The sequence below is a fragment of the Pan troglodytes genome, chromosome X (genome assembly GCF_028858775.2).
Source record: "Pan troglodytes isolate AG18354 chromosome X, NHGRI_mPanTro3-v2.0_pri, whole genome shotgun sequence".
Classification (NCBI taxonomy): Eukaryota; Metazoa; Chordata; class Mammalia; order Primates; family Hominidae; genus Pan; species Pan troglodytes.
In genome coordinates, this window is record NC_072421.2 from 114,367,554 (window position 1) to 114,388,535 (window position 20,982).

General features: G+C 36.2%; 1 non-coding gene across 1 annotated transcript; it reads right to left on the reverse strand.

Moving 5' to 3' along the window:
* Positions 1-1,411: 1,411 nt before the first annotated feature.
* Positions 1,412-1,518, reverse strand: LOC112207131 (U6 spliceosomal RNA). The gene has a single exon (XR_002941600.1). It is a non-coding gene; the product is annotated as a U6 spliceosomal RNA (small nuclear RNA).
* Between the last annotated feature and the right edge of the window lie 19,464 nt (positions 1,519-20,982).

Genomic DNA, 20,982 nt, shown 5'->3' on the forward strand with positions numbered 1-20,982 from the left:
TTATCATAACATTCCTTTCTCCCTTGTATCCCAAAGAGGAATAACTTCTCTTGAGAACCATAGACCCAATGAAAGACTTAGCACTGGAGATGACAAATTCATCCTGGCTTCCATGACTTGTAGGAGGCTGTACATTTTATTCACTGGGAAATATAATTTCTGCATTGACCTAGAATACAAAAAGAAATCCGCAAGTTGTTGAGATTCTGACTGATATACAGCTGCATTAAAATGAGAGACAATGTAGTACTGTTTGCCTGTTTTCTTTCAGTCACCACAGAGTAATAAAGGAAACATATTTTTTAATTACCATTTCTTACTAGAATGTTGAAATATTAGCCTCCAGATACCCATTTAAAAGCCTGAAACCAGATGGTGGAAAATATCAAACTGAATCAAAGTAAAGGGGAGAACAACATGACTAAAGTGATTTGGAGACATCTGATGCATGGAAACGGAGCATAATAAAGACTCCAAGAGAAAAAAAAGACAAGGCAGAACTCAACTACTAACATCTCTAAAACCTCAGATATATTTCAGAAAATGATATCAAGTCAATAATGAGCAAATTCACATTTCATTTCACTGGATGACTAGAAATCATAAGCTGTAGTTTCCAGCGTTAGATGTGAAATTGCTTCTTTAAGTATAAGTGATTTTGATACCTTAAATTTCCATGGTGGCTTTCTTCTTCTTTTTTTTTTTGAAGGTGTCATTTTATTTGAGACTCAAAACCACAATAAGCATTTTTTAGATATACTTTAAGTTCTGGGACACATGTGCAGAACATGCAGGTTTGTTACATAGGGATACATATGTCATGGTGGTTTGCTGCACCTAACAAGCCGTCATCTATGCTAGGTATTTATCCTAATGCTATCCCTCCCCAACACCCCCACCCCCAACAGGCCCCGGTGTATGATGTTCCCCTCCCGGTGTCCATGTGTTCTCACTGTTCAACTCCCACTTTTTACTAAAAACATGTGGTATTTGGTTTTCTGTCCCTGCATTAGTTTGCTGAGAATGATGATTTCCATCTTCATCCATGTCCCTGAAAAGGACATGAACTCATCATTTTTTATGGCTGCTTAGTATTCCATGGTGTATATGTGCCACATTTTCTTAATCCAGTCTATCATTGTTGGACATTTGGCTTGGTTCCAAGTCTTTGCTGTTGTAAATAGTGCTGCAATAAACATACGTGTGCGTGTGTCTTTATAGCAGCATGATTTATAATCCTTTGGGTGTATACCCAGTAATGGGATGGCTAGGTCAAATGGTATTTCTAGTTCTAGATCCCTGAGGAATCACCACACTGTCTTCCGCAGTGTTTGAACTAATTTACACTCCCACCAACAGTGTCAAAGCATGCCTAAGTTCTCCACATTCTCTCCAGCATCTGTTGTTTCCTGAAAAATAGGAACGTGTCACGAATTTGCATGTCATCCTTGTGCAGGGGCCATGCTAATCTCCTCTGTATCGTTCCAATTTTAGTATATGTGCTGCCCAGGCCAACACAAACATTTTCTTTTTTTTTATTATTATACTTTAAGTTTTAGGATACATGTGCACAACATGCAGGTTAGTTACATATGTATGCATGTGCCATGTTGGTGTGCTGCACCCAGTAACTCGTCATTTAACATTAGGTATATCTCCAAATGCTATCCCTCCCCCCTCCCCCCACCCCACAGCAGGCCCAGGTGTATGATGTCCTTCCTGTGTCCCCCTTCCTGTGTCCATGTATTCTCATTGTTCAATTCCACCTTTGAGTGAGAATATGCGGTGTTTGGTTTCTTGTCCTTGCAATAGTTTGCTGAGAATGATGGTTTCCAGCTTCATCCATGTCCCTACAAAGGACATGAACTCATCATTTTTTATGGCTGCATAGTATTCTATGGTGTATATGTGCCACATTTTCTTAATCCAGTCTATCATTGTTGGACATTTGGCTTGGTTCCAAGTCTTTGCTATTGTAAATAGTGCTGCAATAAACATACGTGTGCATGTGTCTTTATAGCAGCATGATTTATAGTCCTTTGGGTATATACCCAGTAATGGGATGGCTGGGTCAAATGGTATTTCTAGTTCTAGATCCCTGAGGAATCATCACACTGACTTCCACAATGGTTGAACTAGTTTACAGTCCCACCAACAGTGTAAAAGTGTTCCTATTTCTCCACATCCTCTCCAGCACCTGTTGTTTCCTGACTTTTTAATGATTGCCATTCTAACTGGTGTGAGATGGTATCTCATTGTGGTTTTGATTTGCATTTCTCTGATGGCCAGTGATGATGAGCATTTTTTCATGTGTCTTTTGGCTGCATAAATGTCTTCTTTTGAGAAGTGTCTGTTCATATCCTTCACCCACTTTTTGATGGGGTTGTTTGTTTTTTTCTTGTAAATTTGTTGGAGTTCATTGTAGATTCTGGATATTAGCCCTTTGTCAGATGAGTAGATTGCAAAAATTTTCTCCCATTCTGTAGGTTGCCTGTTCACTCTGATGGTAGTTTTTTTTTTTTTTTTTTTGCTGTGCAGAAGCTCTTTAGTTTAATTAGATCCCATTTGTCAATTTTGGCTTTTGTTGCCATTGCTTTTGGTGTTTTAGACATGAAGTCCTTGTCCGTGCCTATGTCCTGAATGGTAATGCCTAGGTTTTCTTCTAGGGTTTTTATGGTTTTAGGTCTAACGTTTAAGTCTTTAATCCATCTTGAATTAATTTTTGTATAAGGTTTAAGGAAGGGATCCAGTTTCGGCTTTCTACATATGGCTAGCCAGTTTTCCCGGCACCGTTTATTAAATAGGGAATCCTTTCCCCATTTCTTGTTTTTGTCAGGTTTGTCAAAGATCAGATGGTTGTAGATATGTGGCATTATTTCTGAGGGCTGTATTCTGTTCCATTGGTCTGTATCTCTGTTTTGGTACCGGTACCATGCTGTTTTGATTACTGTAGACTTGTAGTATAGTTTGAAGTCAGGTAGCGTGATGCCTCCAGCTTTGTTCTTGTGGCTTTCTTTTCAAATAGTTTTCTCAAACTGAGGTTTGCAATGACATAGTTGTTAGCTTAACATTGCAAAGAGAATAATGTCCTAGCAACATTGACCTCTTTCTCCTTTCTTCTAGTTCAACTCCACATTCTTCACCACATGCCTCCAATACTCAACCACCATATACAGTGGTATCCCTTTATCTGTGGTTTCACTTTCCTAGGTTTCAGTTACCCATGGTCAGCTGCATTCAGAAAATGGGTGAGTACCCCTGGCCATCAGGGTGAAACCTTGTCTTTATTAAAAAAATATACACAAAAAAATTAGTCAAGCATGGTGTCACACAACTGTAGTCCCAGTTACTGAGGCAGAAGAATAGCTTGAACCCAGGAGGCAGAGGTTGCCATGAGCCGAGATGGTGTCACTGCACTCCAGCCTGGGTGACAGAGTGAGACCCATCTCAAAAACAGAAAAAAAAGAAAAGAAAAGAAAGAAACTGGGTGAGTACAATGCAATAAGATGTTGAGAGACAGAGAAACAGTGACACACACACACACACACACACAGACACACACACACACAAGATAGAGAAAGAGAGAATGAGTCCACATTCACATAGGTTTTGTTACAATGTATTGTTATAGTTGTTCTATTTTATTATTAGTTTATAATTAGTTATTTGTTCTTAATATCTTACTGTGTTATGTATGTATAGGACAAAATATATATACAAATACTATATAAACTCTATAGGTATAGTTTACAGTTGTTGGCCCAACATAATCACTGATATCACCCTTTTTCAGCCTCAAAAATGTTTTAGTTTGGATATTAATTTATATGACAACTCTTTCTATAGGGTATAAGAGGAAAGGTGTTTAACCCAGGCAACCTCCCACAGAAAACCATAATCAAAAGCCTAAAGGCTGAGTAAGTGATCGCTAGATAGAAGGAGATGTAAGAAATGCTTCCCAGGCAAAGAATATAGCATATGAAAAAGTCAAGAAAGAAGATGTGCTAGCACATTGAATAAAAGTAAATATGGCTGAAGTATTATAAGAATGGGAGAAAGTGTGCAAGATGAGATAGTAGACTGGACAGAAATCAAAGACACCTTTCTGTGCCTTGAACACACCAAGCAAGCTCTGGTCTCGGGACCTTTGGGTCTTTTGTTACTTCTACCTAATGCATTCCTCCTCCAAAAATTTTCTTTAAAAATCCATATGGCTTCAAACTATACTACAAGGCTACAGTCACCAAAACAGCATGGTACTGGTACCAAAACAGAAATATAGATCAATGGAACAGAACATAGCCCTCAGAAATAACGCCGCATATCTACAACTATCTGATCTTTGACAAACCTGAGAAAAACAAGCAATGGGGAAAGGATTCCCTATTTAATAAATGGTGCCGGGAAAACTGGCTAGCCATATGTAGAAAGCTGAAACTGGATCCCTTCCTTACACCTTATACAAAAATTAATTCAAGATGGATTAAAGACTTAAACGTTAGACCTAAAACCATAAAAACCCTAGAAGAAAACCTAGGCTTTACCATTCAGGACATAGGCACGGGCAAGGACTTCATGTCTAAAACACCAAAAGCAATGGCAACAAAAGCCAAAATTGACAAATGGGATCTAATTAAACTAAAGAGCTTCTGCACAGCAAAAGAAACTACCATCAGAGTGAACAGGCAACCTACAAAATGGGAGAAAATTTTTGCAACCTACTCATCTGACAAATGGCTAATATCCAGAATCTACAATGAACTCAAACAAATTTACAAGAAAAAGACAAACAACCCCATCAAAAAGTGGGCAAAGGATATGAACAGACACTTCTCAAAAGAAGACATTTATGCAGCCAAAAGACACATGAAAAAATGCTCATCATCACTGGCCATCAGAGAAATGCAAATCAAAACCACAATGAGTTACCATCTCACACCAGTTAGAATGGCAATCATTAAAAAGTCAGGAAACAACAGGTGCTGGAGAGGATGTGGAGAAATAGGAACACTTTTACACTGTTGGTGGGACTGTAAACTAGTTCAACCATTGTGGAAGTCAGTGTGGCGATTCCTCAGGGATCTAGAACTAGAAATACCATTTGACCCAGCCATCCCATTACTGGGTATATACCCAAAGGACTATAAATCATGCTGCTATAAAGACACATGCACACATATGTTTACTGCGGCACTATTCACAATAGCAAAGACTTGGAACCAAGCCAAATGTCCAACAATGATAGACCGGATTAAGAAAATGTGGCACATATACACCATAGAATACTATGCAGCCATAGAAAATGATGAGTTCATGTCCTTTGTAGGGACATGGATGAAATTGGAAATCATCATTCTTAGTAAACTATCGCAAGGACAAAAAAACAAACACCGCATGTTCTCACTCATAGGTGGGAATTGAACAATGAGAACACATGGATACAGGAAGGGGAACTTCACACTCTGGGGACTGTTGTGGGGTGGGGGGAGGGGGGAGGGATAGCATTAGGAGATATACCTAATGCTAAATGACGAGTTAATGGGTGCAGCACACCAGCATGGCGCATATATACATATGTAACTAACCTGCACATTGTGCACATGTACCCTAAAACTTGAAGTATAATAATAATTAAAAAAAATCCACATGGCAGCCGGTGTGGTGGCTCATGCCTGTAATCCCAGCACTTTGGGAGACCTAGGCTGGTGGATCATGAGGTCAGGAGTTCAAGACAGTCTGGCCAACACGGTGAAACCCCATCTCTACTCAAAATACAAAAATTAGCCGGGCATGGTGGCACGAACCTGTAATCCCAACTATTCAGGAGGCTGAGGCAGAAGAATGGCTTGAACCCTGGGGGCAGAGGTTGTGGTGAGCCGAGATCACGCCACTGCACTGCAATCTGGGTGACAGAGCGAGACTCCCTCTTAAAAAAAAAAATAATAATAAGAATTCACATGGCTCTTTCCCTCACTTTATTGTAGACTTTGCTCAAATGTCACTTAGAGAAACCTTCCTTCACCAGTCTAAAATAACACGCCTCCTCATCATTCTCTATTCCCTCAATTTGCCACATTTTTAATCATAGCACTTATTACTCCCTGATACATATTACTTATCACCTCTCTTTCCCAGTGTAACATAAGCTTTACAAGAGAAACTTTATTTCTTCTTTTCATTGCTATACCTTTTTTGTCTAAACTTGTTTCTGGCCCATTTCAGTTATTCCACAAACATTTGATAAATGAAGACATGAAAAGCTCTTAGGTGCATGGCAGATAATAAGCATTAAAAAGTTAATTATGTTATTGTGAAGTATGATAGGGAAAGGAGATCATAAAAATATGGTAAAATTAAATATTTGAATATCACAGTATCACTGACAGGAAAGCTGGGTTTGAGTCTCTGCTTGAGACATCCCACAAAAAGAGGGACTTCACTATTTACTGAGATGGACTATACCATGATTACATAAAAGGTCTATCCATTCAAACATTTTTTCTTAGGTTGAGCTGAAATCTGCTTTTGTATAACTTCTATTTCCCCCAACTTAGAAAAAAAAAACAGTAAATCTTTTCTGAAGAGTTAGTCTTCTATGATGTTTCTTTGCTTTTAGATAGAAAAAATAATTCCTCCAACTGTACTTCATGATTTTTGGTATGTTTTTAAATATTAAGACAAAATGTTATAGATATCAACAGATTAATAGGTATGATCTAATGAGCATCTTTTGTCCCTTGGTATCAATACTAATGCCGTTTATTATTCTATGACCAGTATTATTTATTGTTGTGAATTTTACTGCGATAAACATACACGTGAATGTGTCTTTATAGTAGAATGATTTATATTCATTTGGGTATATACCCAATAATGAGATGGCTGGGTCAAATGGTAATTCTCTTTTAAGTTTTTTGAGAAATCACCAAACTGCTTTCCATGATGGCTGAACTAATTTACATCCCCACAAGCAGTGCATAAGTGTTCCTTTTCTCAACAACCTTGCCAGCATCTGTTATTTTTTGAGTTTTTAATAATAGCCATTCTGACCCTTATGAAATATTATCTCATTGTAGTTTTGATTTGCATTTCTCTAATAATCAGTGATATTGGTCATTTTTTATATGCTTGTTGGCTGCAGGTATGTCTTCTTTTGAAAAGTGTCCATTTCCTTTGCCCACTTGTTAATGGGGTTGTCTTTCGCTTGTAAATTTGTTTAAATTTTTTATAGATTACGGATAATAGACCTTTGTCACATTCATAGTTTGCAAATATTTTCTCCCATTCTATAAGTTGTCTGTTTACTCAGTTGATAGTTTATTTTGCTATGCAGAAGCCATTTATTTTAATTAGATGCCACTGGCCAACTTTTGTTTTTGTTGTAATTGCTTTTGGCATCTTTGACATGAAGTTTTTCCAAGGTCTTATGCCCAGAATGGTATTTCATGGGTTATTGTCCAGGGTTTTTATAGTTTTAGGTTTTACATTTAAGACTTCAATCCATGTTGAGTTAATTTTTGTATATTGTGTAAAAAGGGCATCCAGTTTCAAATTTCTGCATATGACTAGCCAGTTATCTCAGCACCATTTATTGAATAAAAAGTTCTTTCCCTATTGCTTGTTTTTGTCAGTTTTGTTGAATATCAGAGGGTTACAGGTGTGCAGCATTATATCTAGGTTCTCTATTCTGTTCCAGTGGTTTGTGTGTCTATTTTTGTGCCAGGACCATGCTGTTTTTGTTACTGTAGCCTTGTATTATAGTTTAAAGTCAGATAATGTAATGTATCCAACTTTCTTCTTTTTGCATAAGATTGCCTTGGCTATTTGGGTTCTTCTTTGGTTCCACATGAATTTTAAAATCATTTTTTCTAATTCTGTGAAGAATGTCATCTGTAGTTTGATGAGAATAGCATTGAATCTGTAAATTGCTTTGGGCAGTATGGCCATTTTAACAATATTGATTCTTCTTATCCATGAACATAGAATGTTTTTCCATTTCTTTATGTTGTCTCTGATTCCTTTGAGCAGTGATTTTTACTCTTGTGGAGGTCTTTCACCTCCCTGGTTAACTGTATTCCTATATATTTTGTTACTTTGTGAATATTGTGAACGGGATTGCATTCTTGATTTGGCTTCTAGTTTCTATGTTGCTGGTGTATAGGAATGGTACTAATTTTTTTTGTTTGTTTGAGATGGAGTCTCGCTCTGTCGCCCAGGCTGGAGTGCAGTGGCATGATCTCAGCTCACTGCAACCTCCACCTCCCTGGTTCAAACAATTCCCCTGCCTCAGCCTCCCGAGTAGCTGGGATTACAGGCACACACCACCACGTCTGGCTAATTTTTTTTATTTTTAGTAGAGACGGGGTTTCACCATGCTGGCCAGACTGGTCTTGAACTCCTGACCTCAGGCAATCTGACCACCTTTGCTTCCCAAACTGCTGGGATTACAGGCGTGAGCCGCCATGCCCAGCTGGTACTAATTTTTATATATGTATTTTGTATGCTGAAACGTTGCAAAGGTTGTGTATCTGATCAAGTTACTTTTGGACAGACTATGGGGTTTTCTAGGCATAGAATCATATCTTCCATAAACAAGGATAGTTTGATTTCGTCTCTTTCTATTTCAATGCCTTTTATTTCTTTCTCTTGCCTGATTACTCTAGCTGGGACTTCCAGTACTATGTTGAATAGGAGTGGTGAGAGAAAGCATTCTTGTCTTGTTTCAGTTTTCAAAGAGAATGCTTCCAGCTTTTGCCCATTCTGTATGATGTTGGTGGTGGGTTTTTCATAGATGGCTCTTATTATTTTCAAGTTGTTACATTAATGCCTACATTGTTGAGAGTTTTTAACATAAAACAATGTTCAATTTTGTTGAAAGTTTTTTCTGTGTCTATTGAGGTGATCGTAAGAATTTTTAGTTCTTTTTTTTATGATGAATAACGTTTATTGATTTGTGTAGGTTGAGCCAAACTTGCATCCCAAGTAAAAATGCCTACTTGACCATAGTGTATTAGTTTTTTATGTGCTGCTGGATTCAGTTTGCTAGTATTTTGCTGAATATTTTTGCGTCTATGTTCATCAAAGATATTGACTTGAAGTTTTTGTTTTGTTTTGTCTTTGCCAGGTTTTAATGTCAAGATGATGCTGGCCTCATAGAATGAGTTAGGGAGGAGTTCTCTCCTAAATTTTTTTGAAATGCTTTCAGTAGGGATGGTACCAGCTCTTTCTTATACATTTGGTACAATTTGGCCATGAATCCATCTGGACCTGGGCTTTTTCTGGTTTGTAGGCTTTTTATTATTGATTCAACTTCTGAACTCATTATTGGTCTGTTCAGGGATTAAATCTCTTCCTGTTTCAATTTGGGGAGGTTGTATGTTTCCAGGAATGTATCCATTTATTCTAGCTTGGGCAGTATTTTTAGCTTGTGTTCATAGAGGTGTTCATAGTAGCCTCTAAGGGTTTTTTGTAATTCTGTGGGGTTAGCTGTAACGTTCCCTTTGTCATTTCTGATTGCGTATATTTGGATCTTCTCCATTTTTTTCTTTATTACTTTAGCGAGCAGTCCATCTTATTAATTTTTCCAAAGGACCAGCTCCTGGCTTCATTGATCTTTTGTATGATTTTTGGTGACTCAATTTTCTTCAGTTCAGCTCTGATTTTGGTTATTTGCTGTATTCTGCTAACTTTGGGGTTAATTTGCCGTTGTCTCTAGTTTCTGTATGTGTGATGTTAAGTTGTTCATTTGAGACCTTTCTGACTTTTTGATGTGGGCATTTAGTGTAATAAACTTTCCTCCTAACATTGCTTTGGCTGGTCCCCAGATATACTGGTATGTTGTATCTTTTTTCTCATTATTTTCAAAGAATTCCTTCATTTATTCCTTAATTTCATTATTTAACCAGAAGTCATTTAGCAGCAGGTTGTTTAATTTTAATTTAATTGTATAGTTTTGAGTATTGATTTTGGATTGAGTATGGATTGAGCATTGACTTTTGGTCTTATCACACTGTGTGCTAAGAGTGTGGTTGGTATGATTTTCTTTTAATTTGCTAATAATTGTTTTATGCACAATTTCGTGGTTGATTTTAGAGTATGTGCCATGTGCAGATGAGAAGAATGTATATTCTTTTGTTTTTGGATAGAGTTCTGCAGATGGCTCTTAGGTCCCTTTCATCAAATGTTGAGTTAAAGGCCTGAATATCTTTGTTAGTTTTCTACCTTGATGATCTGTCTAATACTGTCATTAGAGTATTAAAGTCTCCCACTCTTATTGTGTGGTTACGTAAATTGCTTCATTGGTCTCTAAGAATTTGATTTATACATCTGAGTGCTTCTTTGTTGGGTGCATATATATTTAGAATAGTTAGTTCATGTTGAATTGAGTCCTTTAGCATTATGTAATGTCATTCTTTCTCTTTTTTGATCTTTGTTAGTTTAAAGTTTCTTTTGTGTGAAACACGACCCCCTTTTTCTTTTTCAGGGGATTGACTGTGGTATAAGGTGGAATCAGTCAACTGGCTTCATTTTTGAAATATTTTAGGGGGTCAAGGCTTAGATTAGGACTCCTGGCCTGCATGCTGTAGCCCTAGGGAGCTAATATTGGGCCCCCAGCTTTGCTTTCTGGCTCCTCAAGGTTAAGAACCTGCCATGCCGGAGGGCCCAAGGTGTTCCCAGACTGCTGGTCACAACATTCTGACTGGTGATGGAAGCCAAAACACTTCATAGGGCAATGATAGTGGGATCTGTTCTTGTTTGCACATGCCATTAACAGTGACGGTGTGGTGAGGTGCACGCTCATTGGCTGCAGCAAGGTGCTGGTGGATGCAGGGGTGCTGGCCTCTTTGTGGCCATTCACAGCAGCAGCGGTAACAGCATGACACAAGGGGGTTGTGAGCCCAACTGGCATCTGTGTGTGTGTGTGTTTATGCTGGGATTGGTGTTAGCATGAGGATAGGACACTGGCAGACACTGGACCCTGTAAGGCCTCTGTGTGCTTGTTCACATGGATGGCAGTGGCCACTCCAACAAAACATTGCTTAAAGTAAATTCGATTGACTAAACCATGACTTAATACTTTTCAAACCTAAGTTTTTCTGTTTGAAATTATTATGACATTTAAATACTCTGTGTGTTCAGTTAAAACAAAAGTTTTATTAAACAAAATAATTCAGAGAAACTTTTCTACAATGTTTAGAATTCATTTATTTCATTTTGAATTTTTTTTGTGTTTTTTCTTAACTTTTTATTTTGAAGTAGTTATAGATAGAAAAACAGTAAATAGATATTCTATGCAGCCTTCATCCAGTTCCCACGATGGTCGCATCTTAGGTAATCATACTATAATACCAAAATTATAAATTGATATGGTTGCATGTCATTTTATCACATGTAAGCATTATCAGGATCTTTTATACTACTCCTTGACCCAACCCCCAAACCCCTGCTCATTACTGTTAACTCCTGATGACCAGTAATATGTTTTTCATATCTATAATTTTGCCATTTAAAAAATAATATATAAATGGGATTATACAGTTTGTGACATTTTGAGATTGGGTTTTTTACACTAAGTGTAATATATTTGAGATACATACAGTTGTTGTGTGTTATCAGTAATGTATACTTTTTTATTGCTGAGTAGTATCTCATGGTATGGATGTACCACAGTTTTACTATTTACCTATTGTACAATGTTTCATTTGTTTTCAGTTTGGGCTATTGCTAATAAAGCTGATATGAACATTTACATTCAAGTTTTTGTGTGTACATAAGTTTTTTAAAATTTTTTTCTGGGATAAATGCCCAGGAGAGTGATTATGAGGCATCATGATAAGTTCAAATTTCATTTTTTAAGAAACTGACAAACCACTTTCAGTGATAATGTACCGGTTTGAGGGAAATGTAAAAAATCATACTTAACATCTCTCTCTTCTCCCCTATTTATAATAGTTTTAAAATTTTTATCCATATAAATAACTATATCACAGTGTGCAATATTATAATTTTACTTAATCCATCAAATATGATTTAGAAACTTCAGAGCGGAGAACATCACACACTGGGGCCTGTTGGGGTGTGGGGGGCTGGGGGAGGGATAGCATTAGAACAAATGCCTAATGTAAATGACAAGTTGATGGGTGCAGCAAACCAACATGCCACATGTATACCTATGTGTAACCAACCTACTCGTTGTGCACATGTATACCTATGTGTAACCAACCTACACGTTGTGCACATGTATCCTAGAACTTAATGAATAATAATAATAAAAAAGAAACTTCAAGAGGAGAAAAGAAATCTATTGTATTTGCCAATATTTTTACTACTGGCAAAAACTTCTTTTAGTTTTTCATCATTTGAGCACATTTTCATTTTTTCTTTATTTCTGATAGGCATTTTCACTGGTTATAGAATTTAAGCTTTCAGTTTTTTTTAATTTTAGCACTTGAAAAATATTGTGGCCCTCATAGCTTCTAATGTGAAATCCTGTGTAATTTCAGTTAATGTTTCTTTATAGGTAAGGTGTCATTTCTCTCTCCAAGTCTTCAAGATTCATTTTTTTTTTGTTCTTAGTTTTCAGAAGCTAGAATATGCTACTTCTTGATACGAATATATTTAGGTTTATCCTTTTTAAAGTTTGCTCAGCTTCTTGCATTTGAGATGTGTGCCTTTCACCAAATTTGGCAATCTTTCAGCCATTATTTTCTCAAATACTTTCAGAGCCCTTTAACCTCTGTGTCTGGGATGCCAGTGACATGCATATCTTCTGCTACAATTCTGTATGTCCCAGAGTTTCTGTTCTTGTTTTTTTAGTTTATTTTCTCTCTGTTGATACTGGGTAGTTTCTACTATTCTCTCTTTAATTTCTTTTTTTATTCCACTTTTTACCATTTTGAACCCATCCATTGAGGTTTTTTTTTTTTTATCATTAGGTATTTGAGTTCTAAAATTTCCACTTGACTTTCTATCTCCTGTTTGCTTGCTATAGTTTTCTATCTTTAATTTCAATAGTATTTATAATTATTCATTGAAAAATTTGTTTAATGGCTTCTTTTAAATACTTTTAGATAATTTTAACATCTGTATCACCTTGTTGGCATCTGTTGATTTTCTCGTCTTATTCAAGTTGAGATTTTCCTGGTCTTGGTTTGATGAGTGATATTTGATTAAATATGGTACATTTTGGGTATAATGGTTTAAAAGGCTGGAACTTATTTAAATATTCTGTTTTGGTCAGCCTCCTCTGACAGGAGGAAGATGGCTACCTTCTCATTACTTCCAAATGGTGATTGATTCCATATTTCATACTCAGCCTCCATTGACACCTTGAAGTGGAAGGGAATACTAGATACTGCTTGGTTATATTGGATTTCCAGCTCCACATGTGACCTCTATCTGGGAAAATAGACGTGATGGAGGATGGCATTATTACTGCTGGGCAGTAGTAAAGTCCTGACTATTAATTGTGTCCCAATGACAACACCTCCATGAAGAGGGGGAAGAGCATCTTATAAAAATAAAATGACGGTGGAAGTCTAGACTTTTTATTCAGCATTCACTAATGAGGATAAATGTAGGGCTGCAGTTTTATTTTGTAGTATTTGGTCAGAGTAAAGTATTTTGGGGGGGTGTTTTGTGTCTTGCTAGGCTGCTCTTTTTCTCATCCTCTGAATAGAGAGAGCAGGCTTTTCATAGGGCTTTTTTGTTGTTGCTGTTATGAACCTGTTGGCATTTTGGTTTTCAGGTGTTCAGGCACCTAGTCTGGTACATATAAAGCAAAGTAAAACCCCAAGGAATTCACCTCTGTTTTTCCTCAGATTATGAGCCCTCTGGCCAGGCGGTCTTCTTCTGTATACCTTTCAGAATCTTCTTATGTTTGTTTGGTATGTAATTTCCCAGGTTTTCAGCTATACTTAGTGGGAGAAATAGGAAAATGTGTGACAATTTTTACAGAAGCAGAATTCAGAATCCATTTGATTCTTATGATGGTTATCAAATTGCAAACAAGGAGGTGTAAGTGGATTTAATGTTGCTGATTGTAACCCATATACACCTTATCTTACTTTCCTTGTTTGAATAATGCACAAAAATAAATTTCAATGTCTCGAAAATATAATCAACCTCATACTTTTGAAGATACTGCTCATGTAGTTTTTGATTACAAAAATAATGTTTCATTACTGCCTTGCAAGTAAATTTTACAAAAATACAGATATACCTAAGCAGAATAAATCTTTAGGATCTAAGCTTCTGTGTGAATTTTTAAATAGCTATTCTAGTTCTGGAAACAATATCATTGGTAGTGTGATAGGAATGCACTGAATCTAGAAATTGCTTTGGACAGCATGGTAATTTTAATGATATTGATTCTTCTTATTCATGAACGTGAGATATTTTTTCATTTGTTTATGCTATCTCTAATTTCATTGAGCAGTGTTTTTTATGTATCATTGTAGAGATCTTTCACCTTCCTGGTTAGCTGTATTCCTAGGTATGTTTTTCTTTTTGCGGCAAATGTGAATGGGGTTGCTTTCCTGATTTGGCTCTTGGCTTGGCTGTTGTTGGTGTATAGGAATGCTACTACATTTTTTACATTGATTTTGTATCCTGAAACTTTGGTGAAGTTGTTTATCAGCTGAAGGAGCATTTGGGCTGAGACTATGGGGTTTTCTAGGTATAGAATCATGTTGTCTGCAAACAGGGATAGTTTCACTGTGTTCCTATTTAGATGGCCTTTATTTTCTTGTTTTGCCTGATTGTTCTGGCCAGGACTTCCAGTACTATGTTTAGTATGAGTGGAGACAGGGGGCATCCTTGTCTTATGCCAGTTTTCAAGGTGAAAGCTTCCAGCCTTTCCCCATTCAGTATAATGCTGGCTGTCGGTTGCTCCCAGATGGCTCTTATCTCAAGGTATATTCCTTTAATACCTAGTTTACTGAGATTTTTTTTACATAAAGTGATGTTGAATTTTATCAAAAGCCTTGTCTACATCTATTGACATAATCATGGGGTTTTTGTCTTTAGTTCTGTGTATGTGCTAGATTACATATATTGATTTGCATATGTTGAACTAACCTTGCATACCTGACATGTCTATTTGATTGTGGTGGATTATTGTTTTGATGTGCTGCTGGATTCAGTCTGCAAGTATTTTGTTGAGAATTTTTGCATCAATGTTCATCAAAGATACGGGCCTGAAGTTTTTTGTTGTTGTGTCTCTTTCAGGTATTGGTGTCAGGATGATGCTGGCCTCACAGAATGAGTTGAGGAGGAGTCCCTCCTACTTAATTTTTTGAAATAGTTTTAGTAGTAATGGTACCAGCTCTTTTTTGTACATCTGGTAGAATTTGGCTGTGAATCAGTCTGGTCCTGGCTTCTTTTGGTTGATAGGTTATTTATTACTGATTCAGTATTGGATCTCATTATTGATATTCCTAGTTCAGTCTTGGTAGGGTGCATGTGTCCAGGAATTTATCCATGTCTTCTAGGTTTTCTAGTTTGTGGGCATACAGGTGTTCATAGTAGTTTCTAATGGTTATGTTTATTTCTATGGGGTCAATTGTAACATCTTCTTTCTCATTTCTAATTGTGTTTATTTGCATCTTCTCTCTTCTTTATTAGTCTAGCTAGTGTCCTATATATCATACTGATTTTTTTCAAAAGAATAAAAAACAACTCCTGGATTCGGTGATTTTTGAATGTTTTTTATGTCTCAATTTCCTTCATTTCAGCTCTGATTTTGGTTATTTATTGTCTTCTGCTAGATTTGGGGTTGATTTGCTCTTGAATCTCTAATTCTTTCCGTTGTGATGTTAGGTTGTTAATTTGAGATCTTTCTAATCTTTTGATGTGAGAATTTAGTGCCATAAATATTTCTGTTAACACTGATTTAGCTGTGTTCCAGAGATTCTGTATGTTGTATCTTCATTATTGTTGGTTTCAAATAACTTTTTGATTTCTGCCTTAATTTCATTCTTTACCCAAAAGTCATTCAGGACCATGTTGTTTAATTTCCATTTAATTGCATAGTTTTAAATGACTTTTTTAGTCAGAACTTCTATTTTCCTTGCACTGTGGCCCAAGAGTGTGTTGAGTATGATCTTGGTTCTTTTGCATTTGCTGTGGATTGTTTTATGTTTAATTATGTGATAGATTTTAGCATATGTGTCATGTGTTGATGAGAAGAATGTATATTCTGTTGTTTTGGGGTGCAGAGTTCTGTAGAGATCTATCAGCTCTGTTTTGTCCAATATTGAGTTCAGGTCGTTAATATTTTTGTTAATATTTTACCTAGATGATCTGTCTGATACTGTCAGTGGAATGATGAAGTCTCACACTATTATTGTGTGGGAGTCTAAGCTTCTTTGTGTACCTTTAAAAACATGCTTTATAAATTTGGTTTCTCCTGTGTTACATGCATACAGATTTAGTGTGCTAATTTTATTTATTTTGGGTATATACCTAGCAGTATGATTGTTGGATCACACATTGCCTCTATTTTTATTTTTTTGAGGCACTTCTAAACTTTTCTCCATAGTGGTTGTATTAATTTACATTCCCACCAATAGCGTATGAGGGTTCCCTTTTCTCCACAGTCTGTCCAGTATTTTTTATTGCCTTTCTTTCGGATAAAAGCCATTTTAACTGGAGTGAGATGATATCTCATTATAGTTTTGATGTGCATTATTCTGATGATCATTGATGCTGAGCATCTTTTCATATACTTGCTTGCTATTTGAATGTCATTTTTGAGATATGTCTATTCAGATCTTTTGCCCAGTTTTGAATCCGATTATGAGATTTATATCCTATAAAGTTGTTTAAATTCCTTACATATTCTGGTAATTAATTCCTTGTCAGATGGATATTTTGGAAATATTTCTCCCATTTCATGAATTTTCTTTTTTTTTTTTCTTGATTGTTTCCTTTGCTGTGCAGAAGCTTTTTGACTTAATTAGATACAATTTATCCATTTTGCTTTGGTTGCCTGTGCTTGTGCAGTATTACTCAAGGTTCCTTTGCCCAGTCCAATGTCCTAGAGAGTTTCCCCAAGGTTTTCTCTTAGTAGTTTCCTAGTATGAGATCTTAGATTTAAGTCTTTTCTAATTTTTTTTTATGTTTATTTTAGATCCAGGGATACCTATGAAGGTAAATGGCATGTCACAGAAGTTTGGTGTAAAGACTATTTTATCACCTTGATAATAAGCATTGTCCCCAATAGATAGTTTTTCAATAGTCACCTGCCTTTCTCCCTCCATATTCAAGTAGGCTTTTGTATCTGTTGTTCCCTTGTTTGTGTCCATGTGTGCACAATGTTTAGTTCCCACTTATAAGTAAAAACATATGATATTTGCTTTTCTCTCCCTGTATTCTTTCTCTTAGAGTAATGGCCAAAGGCTTCTTCCATGTTGCTGCAAAAATCATGATCTTGTTCTTTTTTATAACTGTGTAGTATTTCGTGGTGTATATGTACCACATTTTTTTAAAATCCAGTCTATCATGGATGGGCATTTAGGTTTACATCACTACTCACAGGAGCAGAGATTTAAGTTCTTAATCCATATTAATTATATTTTTGCATATGGTGAATGATAAGGGTCTAGTTCCATTCTTCTGCATGTAGATATCCAGTTTTCCCAGAACCACTTATTGAAGAGATTATATTTTTCTCAATGTATGTTCTTGGCAACTTTGTTGAAAATAAGTTCACTGTAGATGTATAATTTTTTTTCTGGTTTCTTTAGTCTGTTCCATTGATCCATGTGTCTGCTTTTATGTGATTACTATGTTGTTTTGTTTACTATAGCTCTGTAGTATCATTTCTTTTTTAATTTTAATTATTGTGTTCACATAGTAGGTATATATATTTATGGGATACCTTATATTTTTTTGATACATGCATGCAATGTGTAATAATTACATCATGGGAAATGGTGTATCCATCCCCTCAAGCTTTCATCATCTTTTCATTACAAACAATCCATATGCAAAAGAATAAAACTCAATCCATATCTCTCACCATATGCAAAAAATCCAATCAAAATAGATAAAAGACTTAAATCTAAGACCTCAGACTATAAAACTGCTAAACAAAACAAAACAAAACAAACAAACAAAAAACAATAAGGAAAATCTCCAGGATGCTGGTCTGGGCAACACCTCAAAGATTTCTTGAGCAATACCCTAAGGGCACAGGCAACCAAAGCAAAAATGAACAAATGGGATCATATCAACTTTAAAATCGTTTGCACGCAAAGGAACTAATCGACAAAGTGAAGAGACAACACATAGAATGGGAGAAAATATTTGCAAACTAACCCTCTGACAAGGGATTAATAACTAGAATATGTATGGAACTCAAACAACTCTAAAAAAAATTAATAATCCAGTTGACCTGGGTGCAGTGGCTCACACCTGTAACCTCAGCACTTTGGGAGGCCAAAGTAGGTGGATCACCTGAGGTCAGGAGTTGGAGATCAGCCTGGCCGACATGGGGAAACCCCATCTTTACTAAAAACACAAAAATTATCCAAGCATGGTGGCATGTGCCTTTAATCACAGCTACTCAAGAGGCCGAGGCAGGAGAATCGTTTGAATGCAGGAGACGGAGGTTACAGTGAGCCGAGATCATGCCATTGCACTCCAGCTTGGGCGACAGAGCTAGACTCCATCAAAAAAAAAGAAAAAATCCAATTCAAAATAGGCAAAAGATTTAAATAGACATGTCTCAAAAATGAGACAAAAATGGAAAACAGACATATGAAAAGGTACGCAATATCATTGGTCATCAGAGAACTGCAAATCAAAACTACAATGAAATATTCTATCACCCAAGTTAAAATGATTTTTATCCAAAATACAGGCAACAGCAAATGCTGACAGAAATATGGAGAAAAAGGAATCTTCATAAACTGTTGGTGGGAATGTAAATTAGTACAACAACTATGGAGAACAGTTTGGATGTTCCTCATAAAACTAAAAACAGAACTGCCATATGATCCACCAATCCCATTGCTGGGTTTATACTCCAAAAAAAATAGAAAAAGAAAATCAGTATATTGAAGAAATATTTGCACTCACATGTGTGTTTTTTTGGAGCACTGCTCTCAATAGCCAAGATATGGAGCAACCTAAGTGTCCATCAACAGGTGAATAGATAAAGAAAATGTGATATTTATACACAATGAAGTGCTATTCAGGTAGAAAAAGAATGAAATTCAGTCAGTTGCAAGAACCTGTATGAAACTGGAGGTCATTATGTTAAGTAAAATAAGCCAGTCACAGAAAGACCACATTGCATTTTCTCACTTACTTGTGAGATCTAGAAACAAAGCAGTTGAACCTACTGAGTTAGAGTATAAAGATGTCTAGCAGAGGTTGAGAAAGGTACTGCGGGAGTAAGGGGAAACTGGGGATGATTAACGGGTACATAAAAATAGTTAGAATGAATGAATAAGACCTAGTATATACCACAATAGGATGACTATAGTCAATAATAATTCAATTGCCCATTTGAAAATAACTAAATGGTGTTTTTAGTTTTTTTTCAAATACAAGATTATATTATCTGCAAACCAGGATAATTTCACTTTTTACTTTCCAAGTTGGATGCCCTTTATATCTTTGTCTTGTATGATTGCTCTAGCGCAGAATTCCAGGACTATGCTGAATAACAGCAGTGAAAATGGGCATCCTTATTGTGTTCCAGAACTTAGAAGAGAGAATATAAGTTATTCCCCATTCAGTATAATACTAGTTGAGGGTCTGTCATATGTGGCTTTTATTATCTTGAGGTATGTTCCTTCTATGGCCAGTGTTTTGAAGGTTTTTATTATAAAGTAATGTTGAATTTTATCAATGGTTTCTTCAGTATCAATTGAAATGATCACATGGTTTTATCTTTTATTCTGTTGATAGAATGTATCACATTGATTAATTTTCATATAGTGAAACATGCTTGTTTGCATCCCAGGGTAAATCACTCTCAGTCATGGCAGGGTGTGGTGGCACACTCTTGTAATTTCAGCACTTTGGGAGGCCGAAGTGGGTAGATCACTTGAGGCAGGACTGTAAGACCAGCCTGGGCAATATGGCAAGACCCTGTCTCTACAAAACAAAACAAAAAGCAAAATTAACAGGGCGTGGTGGTGCATGCCTGTAGTCCCAGTTACTTGGGAGGCTGAGGCACAAGAATCGCTTCAACGTAGGAGATGGAAGTTGCAGTGAGCTAAAATTGCAACACTGAACTCCAGCCTGGGTGACAGAGCAAAACCCTATCTCAAAAAAAAAAAAAAAAAAAATTCACACTCTGTCATGATGAGTAAATTTTTTATTGTATTTTTAAATTCAGTTTGCTAATATTTTGTTGAGGGTTTTTCCATCTAGATTCATCAGGAACATTGGCTTGTAGTTTTCTCCATTTAAAGTATCTTTGTCTGATTGTGGTATCCGGGTAATACTGGCCTTGAAGAATGAGTTTGGGCGTATTCTCTATTCCTCTATCTTTTAGAAGAGTTTGAGTAGCATTGGCGTTAGTTTTTTAAATGTGTGCTAGAATTCAGCAGTGAAGCCATCAGGCCCCAGGCTTTACTTTATTGACAGACATTTTCTTAAGGCTTTGACCTCATTGGTATTGGTCTGTTCAGGCTTGGAAGTTTTTCATAATTCACTCTTGAAAGGTTGTATGTGTTTAGGAAATTGTCAGTTTCTTCTAGATTTTCCTATTTGAATTTAGTTGCTCATAGCAGCCACTAATGATCCTTTAAATTGCTGTATTAACATGTGTCATATCTCCTTTTTTATCTCTGATTGTATTTATGTGGGTCTTCTCTCTTTTTTATAGTGTGGCTAAAGTTTTCTCTATTTTGTTTCATTTTAAAAAAACAACTTTTTGTTTTATTTATCTTTTGTACTGTTTTCTTTATTTCAATTTCATTTATTTCTGCTCTGATTTGTATTATTTTTTATTACAGTAATTTT